Source organism: Globicephala melas, chromosome 11 (genome assembly GCF_963455315.2).
Source record: "Globicephala melas chromosome 11, mGloMel1.2, whole genome shotgun sequence".
Taxonomy (NCBI): domain Eukaryota; kingdom Metazoa; phylum Chordata; class Mammalia; order Artiodactyla; family Delphinidae; genus Globicephala; species Globicephala melas.
The window spans coordinates 62,409,387-62,426,053 of NC_083324.2; positions in this window are offsets into that span (position 1 = coordinate 62,409,387).

Sequence of the window (16,667 nt, forward strand, 5' to 3'; positions counted from 1 at the left end):
CAAGCTATTTTTACCCCTGCTTGCCTTAAAGGAACCTTACTTCTTCCCAGAGAGTAACGTAGGCATGGAGAATCTGGCCCATGTAATGTGATCTCAAATTATATTAAAATACTATCAACTCATGCATGGCTTTGGGGCAGAAAGTTGTCAAATCATGAACAAATCCATGTGCCTCCTTGCTGTGGATGGTATAGGTTTGATCTTGCTTCCCACAGAAATTTGAGCGATACACACTGAGACCCTGCCTCCAGTCCCTGGGATCCTCCAAAGCATGGGGCAGTGCCAGGACACCCAGTGCAAGTTCATACATCTTGGCTGAATTTATCACTGAGTCATAAACATAATTCATCCTGTGTCCTAATGTGAGAGGGGAATCAAAGACTGCAGCGTAGGGGATGCGTCTTCTTTTTCCGGGTTGGCAGGCAGAGAGTGAGAACTGTGCCTTGCCCTCTCCCTTCTTACCTTCCCCTCCCAGGGGCCCACCATCTGTTCTGGAATATCACCATCCATGCAGGGTTACCCCGAGCAGGCCTTTTTAGACAGGGTTTTGTCATGAACTATAAGTAGCAGTGATCCAAAAGAGAGATTAGAGATGAATTTACTCTTCATCCTTCCCCCCAGCCCAAGCAGTGCTTTACAGAAACACGATGCTTACTCAGATAGCTGAACATCCCCCAAAGTGCTGGTTACAAGCAAATCCATAACACTAGTCTGTATCACCCTTTCAACCGGCGCGTGGACGTCACCCACCCACGAACACAACACGCCTCATTCGTGAAGTGTTTGTTGAGCTGCCTCCGTGGGCAGGTAATTGTGGGGGCACCGGATGAGTCAAATACGGACATTTCCCCACGAAACTTCCAAAACAACATAGGAAATAAAAGGTGCAATTATAATCCAGGCAGGAAGTGAGGAAGTGCCAAAAGAAAGATACCCACACAGGAATGGGGGTTCTGGCAAGAGACCAGATCCTGTGTTTGGGAGGAGAGGGGGGTGCCTTTGAAGGCATTTGAGCCAGGCCGCGAGCAAGGGCAAGGTTTAGTCCTGCACAGTCAGGACCCGGCAGGGATTGGCAGAGGCATAAAGGCAGGGAATTGCGTGCACGCCCCGCGGAGATGGTGACCAGAGGGATCTGGATTCATCAGCATGAGGCGGAGTAAGAAGAGATCAGAGTTAGATTCCTGCCACATCAGGAACTATGTAAAATTACAGGCGACAGTTGTAGACTCACTCCACGAGCAAGGCATTTTGTGCCCAGCAGCAACATTAGAGCTGCGTTTGCCGAAGTCTGAACCGACGTGCGCCCTCCTGGGAGGGGGCTGTACGAACAGACCTCTGGGTGCTTCCCACGTGGAGCGGGGCTGCCTATTGCCTCCGGAGCACAGAGCAGGGCTGGAGGGGGAAGGGCGCCACCTGGCGAAGCACTGGATAAGCTCCAATCGCAACCGGTGCTGTAGGCCCGTTTGACAGGTGAGCAAACTGAGGCGTAGAGGGACTCCTTTGCCTAAGGCCATGTAGACGGTCAGAGATCAGAATCAAGACTGGAACCCGGATCCATCTGACTCCAAAGCTGCTATTCTCAAATAGTAGCAGCCTTGACATCCTGCAGAAATGCAGCTGAGCTCTCCTGCTCCCTCTCCATTCAGCAACCTACCTTAGGTCCTAGTGGCAGAGAATCCAGCGTAGTGGAGGATGTTACTGTAAAATGACAGGCTGGAGCCCAGGCTTCGTAAGGAAAAAAAAGAGAGAGAAAGAGGGAGAACCCAGAAAGGTGCTGAGCATCTATTAAAAATAACCAGGGCTCCAGGGACTGGAAGATGAAAAAAGACATAACAGTACATATAATAATAGCATTTTGGTAAGTGCTAGTCAGTACCGAAACAGTTTATGTATAAACAGATTATCACAATTTTCACAGCAGCTCATTGAAGGGGATGTAGTTAATATCATCCATGGCCCAGAGAGATTGATTAACATGCCTAAGGTCACACAGCTAAGAGAGTGGCAAAGGCAGGATACAAATCCAGACATTTCTGACTTCAGGGTCTGTGCACTGAACCTCCACAAACTGTCCCTTTGAAAGATGTCAAGTAACCATAAGGAAAAGACATAGACCCTCTAGTAGAAAAGAAGACTCTAGGATTTTGGAGGTTTGTGCTTACCACAAAGTCATGTAGCCCGTGACTATCTAGAGATGATTTCTTCCAAGGTAACCATTCATTCTCTATGTCCAGTCAGTTTGCTTCCTTTAAATTTGCCTCCACCAACTTACCCCCAGCCTCCCCACCAGGACAGTATTGTAGGTTCTGGTCACTTCTTCTTCCCCCAGATCTCCCACGTCTGTCTGCCCCCTTCCTCTCACACCCAGAAACTAGCAGTTCTGCTTCTGTCACTTTTTGGCTGGCAACAAAGAGGTTGGGTTTCTTGAAGCAGGAATTTTAAGGCTACACTCAGACATGTCTCCCTTTTCTTCAATAACAGCATTTTTCTCCCAGTGGATTCAAAACTACTTTTAACTTGGAAAATTTCATCTCTCACGGCATCTCTCTATCGTGGATCAGGATGGTTGACATTGTTTGGGGATTATGGTGAGCCAGGCGTAGCTCTTAGTTCTTTACCTGTATTAGCTCATTTAATCCACATGCATTACCTGATGGGATGATACTACTGTTAGTTCCAATTGTAGATAAGGAAAGTGGTTCAGAGAAGTTAATATATCTCTTGTTTCCTGGTTAGGTAACTGTTGGAAGCAGCAGAATCCATGTTCTTGGATCCTAGAGTTGAGTTCCGGTTCATTTATGGTTTACTAGTGTCCTGGTGAGACCAACGATGCTGAATCTTAACGTGGTTCTAGGAACTCTAAGGTGATCGTTGGTAGCCCTAGCTCTTGAGGACATTCCAAAATGCGTGGAACCACATTTAAATCACTGTAAAATCACATTTGTAGACCTGAAGGCCTATAATCCACCTGCCAGGGCCACCATATTATATAGTGGAGGCAGGAAAACCAACCCATATCACTTGCAGGCGTAAGCAGGCCAGCGTCCAAGCTGCCATGTTGCAAAATCACATTACTTACAACAGTTGCCGTGGACAGGCAGGGATTTGTGACTCCCAAACAGCACCTTAAATAGCAAGATCCAGCAAGACACGTGGTTCGGATTCTTTTTTTAAAAGAAAAAAAATCTCTACATTCTTAACAAATGGCCTTATCATATTGGGAATCAACTAAGATATTGACTAAACTAATAATGTTTTATTTTTACTTTGTTATGGACATAGGCAGAAAAAAATATCCATTCAGATAAATAAGTTGATTTGCATACTCAAAAAGAACAATTAAGAGGAATTCCTTCAGGAATACCGAAAAAAGTAACAGTCTCCCATGTGTGAAATCCTCTTTTATGCAAAGTCTAAATAATACTCTCCTAGTGCCCTCATCTGATTATTTCTTTACGGTAAGTTCCTAGAAGTAGAACTATTGTGTCAAATGATATTAAGGGGCTTATCATACTCTTGACCAAACTGTCATCCAGAAAGGTGTCCCCAGCTTCCTACAAGAGCCCTGATTTCCCACACTCTCACCCTGGCTGATATTATCCAGGTGTTTTTGAATTTTACCATCAGAAAGTATGTTCAGATTCTGCTGAATCTATTTTTCCTTACTTCTTGGGTTTGTGTTGCACAAAACCAAACCCCACCTATCCTCTGGTCTTGTTTCACCCTCTAGGTCCTCACGCCCTGACCTCCAGCTTCACAGGCCTCCCTACAATCTCTGCACACACTCTTCCCTCTTCCTGAAACCTCTCTCCCTGAGCTCTGCCTGGGGGACTCCTACTCGGCCTTCAGCTCTCTGCTTAACCATCTCTTTCTCAGGAATGCCATCTCTGTTTCCCTCACTAGATCAGACCCCCATGAAGCTCCCTTCAAAGCACCCCTCTCTGTTGAAATGTAATCTACTATGTGATTCACTTATTAAGGGTCTGTCTCCACGACTAAATCGTAGCTCCATGAATGCAGGTATTTTTTAATGTTACCCATTGGATTCTTAGCCGAAGAGTGCCTAGGACATCCTAGACGTCTAACAAGAATATTTGAACAAATAAATCAATGAATATTAAGAAATAAATAGAACTAGCCTTCAAGTTGCTATTGACTCAAAAAGAGAAGTAAATGCAAAAAAAGTTTTTATAATACAATGGAATAAATATGCTACTATAGAAATATACAAAGTTCAGTTCAGAAGAGAGAAGGGTCAAGTGTCTAACTCTGGAGCAAACTGAGAAGGCATTATTGGTAAGATCACCTGAGCTGAGACACAGAGGGTGAGCTCCTAAGAGAGAATGAGGGTGGGGTGAACATCAGGGACCAAGGAGGAGGCCCTGCAGAGACCCAGCCAGGGAGCCCTGGGAACTCACAGGCACTGAGGGAGGTTTTCGGAGTGAAGCGGAAGGGAATACTGGAAAATGACAGGGCGGGAGAGGTGACTGGAATTTTATTATGCAGTTTGCACAGGCAGAGAAGACACCACTAGAATCTGCATTTTAAAATCTTGCTTTTGCAAACTGGAGAAACCATTGGGGTGGAACGGCGTCAGGCAGGACTCAGAGAGACAGGGAAGAGGCTGTTGAAACGGTACGGGAGATAGATTAGGGACGGAGCCAAGGAAGTAGCCGCGGGTTGAAGATGAAGAGGTTGAGATGGGGGTGAGGGGGGGTGGTGAGGGGGGTTGGAGGGGGCCTGCAGAATTTGCAGGGCTCCGTGTCAAACCGAAAGGCAGGGCCCCTTGTTCAAGGGACAGTGCCAAGAAGTCGTGAAAGGTACAAGTGTTTTCCTTTCTTCCATAGCCCCTCACCTCCACCCCAAACCTCTCTCAACTTAGGGTATTTTTTATTTGCTATTTAATGCTTTTCCCAGTAAAGAAAAATAAATTCTACATTACTACAATGAATTTTACCCCTCATCTTTATATTGTGCGACGCCAGTGTTCAGTACAAATATCAGAGTTTTTAACTGCGGAATTACACACTTTGAATTTCGTGGCTCATTCCGGAGGGTTCCTCCAGGAAGGCTGGAAGGAGGAAAGAGATTCCCGAGGCACGAATTGCCCTCGGGCGCTGCGGGGCTGAGACACGGGGTGCTTTTGATCCCGTCTGAGGGCCCCCGCGTTCCCAAGGTGCTGCTCCCGTCCACGTGGGATCTGGGGGAATCAAACCAGGCGTTTCCCTTCCCGCCGCCTCCAGCCCCAAGCCCTGCGGGACAGGATCTCCCAAGGATCTTAAACCCGTGCCCGGAGACGCTCCTCCGCTTGGGGAGGGGAGCGGGGGCGGGGGCGGGGAGATAGCTGCACAGAGAGCGTCCTCCTTTAGCCCCCCGCCCGCCGCACACGGCCCCAGCCCGGGATGGGAACCGCAGCCGCCTCGCCAACCTCCACCCGCACCACCGCTCCAGACGGCACAGGGCCCACGTGTCTGATTCCGACGCTCCCGGACAGCGTGAGAAATGCTGGGGGCCCCCGGGGAGCAGGCGGAGAGCTCCCGGCGGGAGGCGGGACCGCGGTGAACCCAGGCTCCGAGGGCCCTGGAGCCTGCTCCATACCCCCGTTAGACTTCATCACAAAACACAGATTGAGACAAACTGGTTAAGACTTGCGAGACAACAGCTGCAGACCGCTGAGCCCCAAGTACACGCTCCCCTGACAGCCCGGCCCTGTCGGGTTGCAAAGCCGTGAAGCTGGCCCCAGGCAGAGACAAGAGATATTTAAGAGGTTAGAATAAGATGATGGGTTTCCTGGTGCGTATGTGGGTGTTTTCTGGGAGGCATAAAGGAGAGGGGACCTTTCACAACCAATAGTTTTATGTCTTAGGTGACAGATATGGGGGTGCCATTAGTCCAGAGAGGGAATGTAGAAAAGAGCAGGTGTGTTTCCACCTGTGGCTCCTTCACCGTGTAGCGTTCTCCGCTTAACCTGTTCTCCCAGTAGATTTGCCTTGTCAGGGGACAGTTGCCTTTAAAAGAAAAAAGTTTCCCATACAATATGCAAGACTTGAGCATGTGAAAAATTCCATGGAAATCTCTTGGCCCAGAGAGTAAAAGAAAAATTAAACTATTCTTTAACTTTCCACTAAAATTTGGAGAATTTTCTAATGCTTTTATAAAGAAAGGAAAAAATCTTGACTTCTATCATTTCCCTCTTCCCTCAAAATATTCAATAAGTGTGTGTTCCCATTTGATGCCTGGGTCATACTCTTAAGTAATGAATTGGCTGAAAGTAACGTTCCCGTTAAAATATTTAGCATAACTGTTTACAATAGCCAAAACATGGAAGCAACCTAAATGTTCATCAACAGATGAATGGATAAAGAATATATATATATATAGTGGAATATTACTCAACCATAAAAAAGAATGAAATAATATCATTTGCAGCAACATGAATGGACCTAGAGATTATCAAACTAGGTGAAGTCAGTCAAAGACACATATCATATGATATAACTTATATGTGGAATCTACAAAATGATACAAATGAACTTATTTAGAAAACAGAAACAGACTGACAGACATAGAAAACAAACTTATGGTTACCAATGGTGAGAGGAGGGGGATAAATTAGGAGTTTGGGATTAGCAGATACAAACTACTATATATATAATAGGTAAACAACAAGGTCCTGCTGTATAGCACAGGGAACTGTATTCACTATATTGTAATAACCTATAAGGGAAAAGAATCTGAAGAAGAATCACTTTGCTGTACACCAGAAGCTAACACAACATTGTAAATCAACTGTTTTCCAATAAAATAAGTAAATAAATAAAATATTTAGCATAGAAGTGTTGAGTTAAAATTTAAGGTAGAAGTTTTTCGAAGCTTTCTGTGTTTTCAAAAGCTTTCTGTGTCCAAAAGATGAAAGTGAAAGTGTCACTTATTCATTCAGCAAGTATTTATACTGAGAACCTATGGTGTGCTAGGCTGGAGGTGCAGAGGAGAACAAATAACACACAGGCTGTGTAGAACAAGATCATCCTAGTGGTAGAAGACCTCCAAAAAAAGGTGAATACAAAAGCACGGTCATTTCTAGATGTATTTTCCTTGCCCTTGCCCTGGAATCAGCTGAATTCTTCAATGACCCCCGATTCCTTTTCGTAGAAAATGGTATTTAGAATTCAGAGTTCTATCGCGAAGGTAATGGAGCATCCCTGCTCCCAGGGTCTCAGCAAACAGAACTGTAGCCGGTTACCTCCACACACGCATGCACACACACCCACGAATGCACAGCATCAGTGCCAATTCTAATCACACACCACAGGGTTCCTTCTGCTTTCCCCCCTTTTCATATTTATAGCTCCCTTCGCTGACAGTGAGAGGCCTGGCATCCACCATTCTTGATAAGTTTACTTATCGAATCGATCCCCTCCTTATAACCACGTTCTTACTGCCGCTGCCACCCCTTTCCCCGATGTTTGCTCCTTTCCTCCCACCCTGTTTCCACTCCCATGTCAGTCCCACGGGAGCGTGGGAGCTCCCCTCCCTCCACCTGTGCTCTGACAGTCTGCCCTGTGTGGACACCTCCCTCACTCTGCTTGGATGCGATACCCTGAGCCACGCTATTCTACATCGTATGCCCTCTTCCCTCCACTTGAGCCCTGATCCCCAGACCTTACTGCCCCTGCATAGACAGACCTCCTGACCCCCACAGGCTGCCCCTCCACGTGGACACCTCCTCACCGGGTTCCGGAGCCTGTGCTCTCATCTGTGTGGTCAAACAGGCCACAGAAGTCAGGAAGAAAGACCTCCAAGCTAGCGTGTGCCTTATTTAAGGGGCTGGGGCAGGAGAGGATGGGTTCGTGGCAGCAGTCCTCCTGCCCTAAAGCTATCGTTACTCTCACTTTCCTCCTGCCCAGTTTATTGAAGACATTCATCTGTGAATTGAACTGGAATGTAATGTGCAGCTGGCATCATCGTCAGCCAGTGCAATGCGTTAGATGAAGTTCTATTGTCCTCGGAACATTTTTCCACCAAAATAAGCCAAGTCTTAGGATCTTGTATTGCTATTTTTCAGAAAGTTTCTCTGGGGTCAGGTTAACCCGCAAAGAAATCAGGTACTACTTCAGTGGGTCCCTTGAAAGCGTTTTTCGTTGGTCTGTTTTTATTTATTTTTATCCAAATCCCACCCCCCCCACACACACACAGCTTATTAGGTATGATAAATAAGTTAAAGAATAAGTCACTAAAGTAGACTGATGGATGCAACCCTGTGTAGTCTTCCTACCTTTCAAAGATCCTTTCATTTAAAGAGTTCTCCTTTTAATTACTTGCTACCCTCTGATTCCCCTCACTATATCCATCCTCGATATTAATGTCCTAACTTTTCCCATCAGCCTTGCTTTCCAGACCAATCCTGGATTTCCTTGCTAACTCAATAGCAAATTCTGGGATTCCACCCAGGGACCAGAGTACTTGACCATCTTTAAGTCCCAGACGCAATCCGTCACAGCCTGGAGTCCATGTAAAGAAGAAGAATGGCATGTGTGTGCACAGGTATGCACACAGGTATGTGCACAGGTGTGCGTGCAGAGCGCACAGCACAAGCCAACAAGCCAGCTCCCTCTTCTCGCCGCGTCCTGAGTCACTTTTCCGCCTGCACAGTCAAACCCTGAGCATGGCTTTCGGAGAAAGAGAAGATGACGCAGATTTAGAAACAACCCTATGGCTTTTTCTGCCATTTCTCCCATCAGAGATCTTCTGCTCGGCACTGACCACAATTCAAGTTCATTATATATTTGGAACCACCCAAGACCCAATCAGATTCTGAGGGTTTGTGTCAGGGGATTCAAACTGACTGCCCCTGGGCTGAATGCAGCCCCGTAAAAAGTTTACATTTGCCCAGAAGAGCATTTAAGAAGTGCCTGTGAATGTTTGCAGGTGGGGTCTGCCCTCCCTACCTGGCTAGGTGCTCAGCACGCTGTCTTACAAGGCAGCCTCCACACCCTTTCCGCATCCTTTGCCTGCCGTAGAGGCCCTGGCATAAACCCTGTACTCATGACTTCCACTGCCCATAATAATGACTGCTCTTCCCCACGCACGTATTTTCCTTTACTTGTTATTCCGGGATCTTGTTCCCTATCCCCGTTAAGAGGTCTTATAATATTTTCTTCCCAGGCTCTCCTTCCACCTTTCATCACATATTCCTTTTTACTGTTCACTCAGCCACAAAATTCAATTGTTTTGGAGCCTGGCTCCGTCCACAGGTTTTGTAGGGAGGGAGCCAGATAGTCACGAGACCTGGCTTTATTCTGGTCTCTGCCCCGGTGAGCTGTGTGCTGTTGGGCAAATTGCCTTGGAAACTGCAACCTCCAGCCCCCCATCCCAACGTGAGGGACGGGGAGTGTGTGGTCTCAGTTTCCTGTCAACTGTCCCACGTCACATTTCTGTGATTTGCAGGGGGCAGGGGGGTGTGTGGCGCAGAGAGGTCACAGTCCAAATAGAAAGAAATGGTAAGGAAAAGTAGCATCTGTTTCATTAACTCAACCATTATTAGTTGAGAATGAGTAGGCACTGGGCACACGGCAGTGAATAAGACAAAGTCACTGCCTCAATTAGAGGGAGATGGTAAGCAAACGAAGAATGTTGGGTTGTAACAAAGCTATAAAAGGAATAAAGCAAGGTCAGTCAGTAGAGTGACTGAGCAGTGACTTAGGCAGCGAGGGAGGGCATCTCTAAGGAGATGATGTTCAAGCTGTGAGCTGAGTGAGGAACCACGCGAGGAACAGTCAAGGCAGAGGGAACGGCAGTGCGAAGGCTACGAGGCACGTTAGAGAATCTAAAGCATGCAGCGTGTCTGACATGTACTGCGCTGGGGGTAGAAGGTACAAGCAGAGGGGAGGGAGGGAGGCAGAGGTCAGATTGTGAAGGGCCCTGTGGGCTCTGATGAACTGGAGGGTGGTAAGCAGAGAAGTGGCCTGAGCTGCTGGTATGGCTATAAGTGGGGTGGAGAGGAAGCCAGGGAGGACTCCTGGTGATGGAGAAAGCAGGCGAATCTGGTTGTATTTTGGAGGTGGACCTGGCAGGACTTGCTGAGAGATTGTGAAGATGGAGGTGGGGAGTAGGAACCCAGGACCACCCTTGGTGGTGTGGTGACACTGGTGTCAGCAGACCCTCCAGTCACATGCATGAAATCCAGCAGCCCTTCCAATGCTCTCCTTACGTCTCCCTGTTCACCTGTAAACAGCAGTTCAGACAGCTCTGTGCTTCCGTTCAGCATATATTTATTGATTGCCTATGACATGTTTCTTTTAAAGTAATGTGGCTCTTTGGTTAATTTCAGTGCGGTTGTTTTAAACCGCTCCAGTCGGAGCCGACTTAATCAGCAATCTAAGCTGTGGATGAGATGAGTTCCTTTTTCAGCATTGGCAGGCTGTTTGCAGCAAGTGAAGACGCCTCAGCTTCATGCCAACTGTGGGCAAATACTTCGGGTTCTCAAGCCATAATGTTCTAGAAATTCAGAGGAGATAGCCAGGTTGAGGCTCGGGGATGATCTGTGCTTGTCAAACTCTGTCCTGCTGCGTGTCTCAGCTCTCTCTCCATCACAGATATCATTTGCTGGAGAGGAAAGGCCTCGTGTGGGGTCTGTCATGGTGTCTGTTAGTAGGGGCCCTGTTCAGTCTGATCTGCTCCTTTGAACCGAGCGCCCTCCTTGCTGCTCTTGTGGGTACAGACCTGGGTCTGCTCCACGCAGGGTTTTTAGATACTCAAAGCTGCCACTGAGATCACCACTTAGTAAAGCTCCAATCTATGGAATTATGCTAAAGTGGGCCCCTTCGTAACTCAGGCAAAAGAAAAGTGAAGCCTGTTAACAGGCTTGAAGGAAAAAAATATGAAATCTTCACCAACTCCTCAAAACCTAAAAAAATGTGGTTGTTTTATTCCACCCAGGAAACCGGACTTAGTCAAGTGTAGGACTAGTTCTGCTCCCTTGGGATTATCATTTTAAGATTCTTCAGCTGGACAGGTGCAAAGTCATTCATCCAGCTTGGCTCGCTTCCAAATGGCAAAAGCCTCGTCTAGACTTTGAACATCTTCAGCGGCCATTTGCTGACATTTCTGCTCATTTCCACACAAGCAAGGATGGAATTCCAAGCCCACGTCCCAAGTTCACTCCTCACGTCGGTCACGTGAGTGATTGCAGCTATACTGGAAAGTCATCAACTTGTCATGGCTTGAGTGGCTCACAGAAACTCCTGACACCCCAGATGTCACCCTCCAATACTCCCAAGACAATAGCTAGACTAGCAGAGTAATAGGGTATCAGGTAAATGCTTTCTTTCCTGTTGCTAAAGGGAAGTATGCTAAAGCCCAGAGAAGGGGGGAAAGGCACCATCACATCCAGCAGCGGGAGCCAGCCACGTCCCCGTAGGGTTGATGGAGATGCACCAGTTCCAGAACCAGCAACTCTGCCCCCCAATCCACCCATGGAAGAGCCACATGAGAAAAGGTTTTTGAAAGTGTTCTTTGGAAATCTCTATCATGTCACAGTCTGGTCAGCCTTTTAAATGGAATCATAAAGCCCTAGCCACCTCCACGTCACCTGTGCCCTGAGAGTAATTCCGCAGAGGCCTGCAAAGGGACAGCTGAGTGTGCAGTGAGGTTAGCAGCTACGTGTGGAGTGAGGGCTAGAGGGCCTGGTTACACTGAACCGTAGCCAGGTGGGGCAGACGCCAGCAGGCCAGGCTGGCAGGAGAAGAAGGACTGACCTGAACTCAGTAATCTCAGTGCACAGGTTACATTAGCATTTCTGCCCCTTAGTAAGAAGCACATGGCTCCTTGTAAGACAAATGTATCTCCAGCAAACCAATTTTGGCAAATAGAAGGCATTTATTCATTTAAAAAGTACACCAGTCGATTACGCTGTGTGATTACAATTATGTAGAAGAAGCTGTGCAAGTATATCTTGTCATACCTTTTCAAAATTTGTAAAGTGTTTTTATTGAAGTATAGTTAATTTACAATGTTTCAGGTGTACAGCAAAGTGATTCAGTTTTTTTTATATATATATATATACACACACACACACATATATATATATATATATATATATATATATATATATACATCTCTATTCTTTTTCAGATTCTTTTCCATCACTGGTTATAACAAGATATTGAACACAGTTCCTCTTGTCATAACTTTGTATGGTGACAGAGGGTAACTAGACTCATAGTGGTGATCATATGTAAAAATATTGAATCACTATGTTGTAGACCTGAAACTAATATAATACTGTAAGTCTGCAATACTTCAATTTAAAAAAATATTTTAGAACAAAAAATTTCACAATTTGTATGGAAACACAAAAGACCCCAAATAGCCAAAGCAATCTTGAGAAAGAAAAACACAGCTGGAGTAATCAGGCTCCCTGACTTCAAACTATACTACAAAGCTACTGGCACAAAAACAGAAATATAGATCAATGGAACAGGATAGAAAGCCCAGAGATAAACCCACGCACATATGGTCACCTTATTTTTGATAAAGGAGGCAAGAATATACAATGGAGAAAAGACAGCCTCTTCAATAAGTGGTGCTGGGAAAACTGGACAGCTACATGTGAAAGAATGAAATTAGAACACTCCCTAACACCATACACAAAAATAAAATCAAAATGGATTAAAGACCTAAATGTAAGGCCAGACACTATAAAACTCTTAGAGGAAAATATAGGCAGAACACTCTATGACATAAATCACAGCAAGATCCTTTTTGACCCACCTCCCAGAGAAAGGGAAATAAAAACAAAAATAAACAAGTGGGACCTAATGAAACTTAAAAGCTTTCACACAGCAAAGGAAACCATAATCCAGATAAAAAGATAACACTCAGAATGAGAGAAACTATTTGCAAATGAAGCAACTGACAAAGGATTAATCTCCCAAATTTACAAGCAGCTCATGCAGCTCAATATCACAAAAACAAAAAACCCAATCCAAAAATGGGCAGAAGACCTAAATAGACATTTCTCCAAAGACGATATACAGATTGCCAGCAAACACATGAAAGGATGCTCAACATCACTAATCATTAGAGAAATGCAAGTCAAAACCATGGGGTATTACCTCACACCGGTCAGAATGGCCATCATCAAAAAATCTACAGACAATATGTGCTGGAGAGGGTGTGGAGAAAAGGGAACCCTCCTGCACTGTTGGTGGGAATGTAAATTGATACAGCCACTATGGAGAACACTATGGAGTTTCCTTAAGAAAAACTGAAAATAGGACTACCATATGACGCAGCAATCCCACTACTGGGCATATACCCTGAGCAAACCATAATTCAAAAAGAGACACGTACCACAATGTTCATTGCAGCACTTTTTACAATAGCCAGGACATGTCTAATAACCTAAATGTCCATCCACAGATGAATGGATGAAGAAGATGTGGCACATATATACAATGGAATATTACGCAGCCATAAAAAGGAAAAAAACTGAGTTATTTGTAGTGAGGCGGTTGGACCTAGAATCTGTCATACAGAATGAAGTAAGTTAGAAAGAGAAAAACAAATACCGTATGCTAACACATATATATGAAATCTAAAAAAAAAAAAAAAAGGTTCTGAAGAACCTAGGGGCAGCACAGGAATAAAGATGCAGACGTAGAGAATGGACTTGAGGACACGGGACTGGGGGTGGGGGAAAGGGTAAGCTGGGACAAAGTGAGAGAGTGGCATGGACATATATACACTACCAAATGTAAAATAGATAGCTAGTGGGAAGCAGCCACATAGCACAGGGACATCAGCTCGGTGCTTTGTGACCACCTAGAGGGGTGGGATAGGGAGGGTGGGAGGGAGATACAAGAGGAAGGAGATATGGGGATATATGTATATGTACAGCTGATTCACTTTGTTGTAAAGCAGAAACTAACACACCCTTGTAAAGCAATTATACTCCAATAAAGATGTAAAAAAAAAAAAAGACCTTGTAAGGCAAACTTTCAACCAATAAAAAATAAATAAATAAATAAAAATTTAAACAGATTTTAATAAAGGAATGAAAATTGATACAAGTAAAATAATATAATAGTAATAGTTGTCCTTGTTTGTTGGGGTAATTTTTTTCTACATTTCTAATTTTCTTGATTTCATACTTGTTAGTTTTATAGCTTTAAAGAGAAACTAAATAAATGAGTTTTGTAAAAAGAAGGCTTAATAACTCCAAAGACAATCAATTAAATTATTAGGGCTTATGAGCCTAGTAAGATTTATATTTAGGAGATAAATATATTTAAATCAGTAGCTGTCATAAACTGTTAATAATCAGTTAGAATGATGACATATCTCTCTATCTGTATCAGGAAGAAACTTAACAATAAATGTGCAAGATCTATGTTTGTGAAGAAAGTATTAAAATATATATGAATAACATACATGAATAAATGGAGAGACAGGCCTTGTTTCTGCATGGAGCACTAAATACTATAAAAATATCAATTCCACTCACATTAACGGATTAAAATGCAATTTCAGTAAAAATTCCAATAAGACTGCTTTAGAACCTGCCATGGGAATTCTAAATCCATCTGGAAAAAAGTAGAGAAGAAATTTGTTTAAAAAAAGAAGAAGAAAAATGAAAAATAAACTTTCTAGAAGTTCTATGAAACTGCAGAAATTATGGCAGCTTGGACAGTCACACAAATGAAAAAAGAGACGAAAAGAGGAACCAGATTATATCTGTGGGGTTGATTATATGATAAAGGAGGTATTTCAAATTCAGAAGACCTGTTCGATGCTGAGGATGGAATTTGAAAATAAAAGAAACAAAGTATTGTGGGTAATCCCGAACAAACTTTTTGGTCAACCCAATAAGAGCTCAACTTTAAGTCATAAGTAAAATATGTATTTTGTGCATGGACTAATGATCAGATGGATTAATAAATGACAAATCTATGCAAGTAGTAGATGGAAAAACCAGGGATATATTTTATAAGCTTGTGATGAGGAAGTCTTTCTTAAACAAGAAGTAAAACTCAGAAGTCATGAAAGACAATTGACAGACCTCACTATATAGAAAGGGAACACGTCTGTGAGCCATTGTCAAACAGACTGAACAATGAACTATAGTCTAGAAGGAAAATACTTGTAACATATAGTAGACAAAACATTACTGTAAAAAGATAAGCAACCAAACAACTAAAGGGATAAAGGCCATAGACAGGCAATCCCAAGAAGAGATCCTTAAGTCTAACAGACATTCATCTTCATGCCTTCATCATGATGTGCAAATTAAGACATCCATGGGAGCCACTTTTCACATATCAGATCGGTTAATCTTGAAAATATTGATAATATCCATTAATTGCAAGGTGGTAGGGAGAAGGGGCACTTTTATATGAGATGATGCGTATGTAATTTGGTGAGCCTTTTAGAGATATAATTTGGAGGGCAATTTGAGAAGAGCTATTTAAATAACCCAGCAATTCCACGTCTACAAGTCTGTCCTACAGAACATCATGTACATGTGCCCATGGATGTGTGCACACAGTGTTATCTGTAAAACAGAAAAATTAGAGTCAACTGAATGTCCCCCTTATGAGGGGCTGGTGAGATGAATTATGGCTCAACCGCGCTGTAGAATACAACACCATGTCGATAAGGACGAAGTAGGTCTACAGGTACTGACGATGGAAGAGGCTCATGACATGCTGAGTTAGAAAATTGTGGCATACGTGCGTGCAGGGATAGCTTGATTTAAAAAAAAATATTCTTTATACTATGTGAAGAATGGAGGATTCTTTTATTTTATAAACTGTCATAGTTTCAAGTTAGATTACTCATCTTTTTAGAACACTTGCTTAACTGAAGTATTCAAAACGAAGCACCTCTAGAGCAGTCCACTTCTCAATGTTCTTGCCCTCCCTAGGGTCCCAGGCTACTCATCACTTCTACTCTGGAAAGCTTTTAGAACATAGCGACAGCCTGGGCTCCATCTCAAGCAAGAAAGTCAGAATCTCAGGGGTAGAACTGAGGCATCTCAAAGCGTGGCCTGCAGACCAGCAACATCACCAGCCTCTGAGAGCTTGTTAGTCATGCAGAATCTCAGGCCCCACTGCAGGCCTTTGCCAGCAAAATACGCATTTCAAGAGAACTATACTCAATATCCTATGATAAACCATAATGGAAAAGAATATTAAAAAAGAATATATATATAATTGAATCACTTTGCTGTACAACAGAAATTAACACAACATTGTAAATCAACTACACTTCAATTAAAAATATATACATTAGGGGCTTCCCTGGTGGCGCAGTGGTTGAGAATCTGCCTGCCAATGCAGGGGACACGGGTTCGAGCCCTGGTCTGGGAAGATCCCACATGCCGTGGAGCAGCTGAGCCCGTGAGCCACAACTACTGAGCCTGTGCGTCTGGAGCCTGTGCTCCGCAACAAGTGAGGCCGCAATAGTGAGAGGCCCACGCACCACGATGAAGAGTGCCCCCCCCCTTGCCACAACTAGAGAAAGCCCTCTCATAGAAACGAAGACCCAACACAGCCATACATACATACATACATAAAATAAATATTTTTTAAAATATATGTATATATATATACACATTAAAAAAATACGCATTTCACGTCGTACACCCTGGGTGATCCCTGGGCACA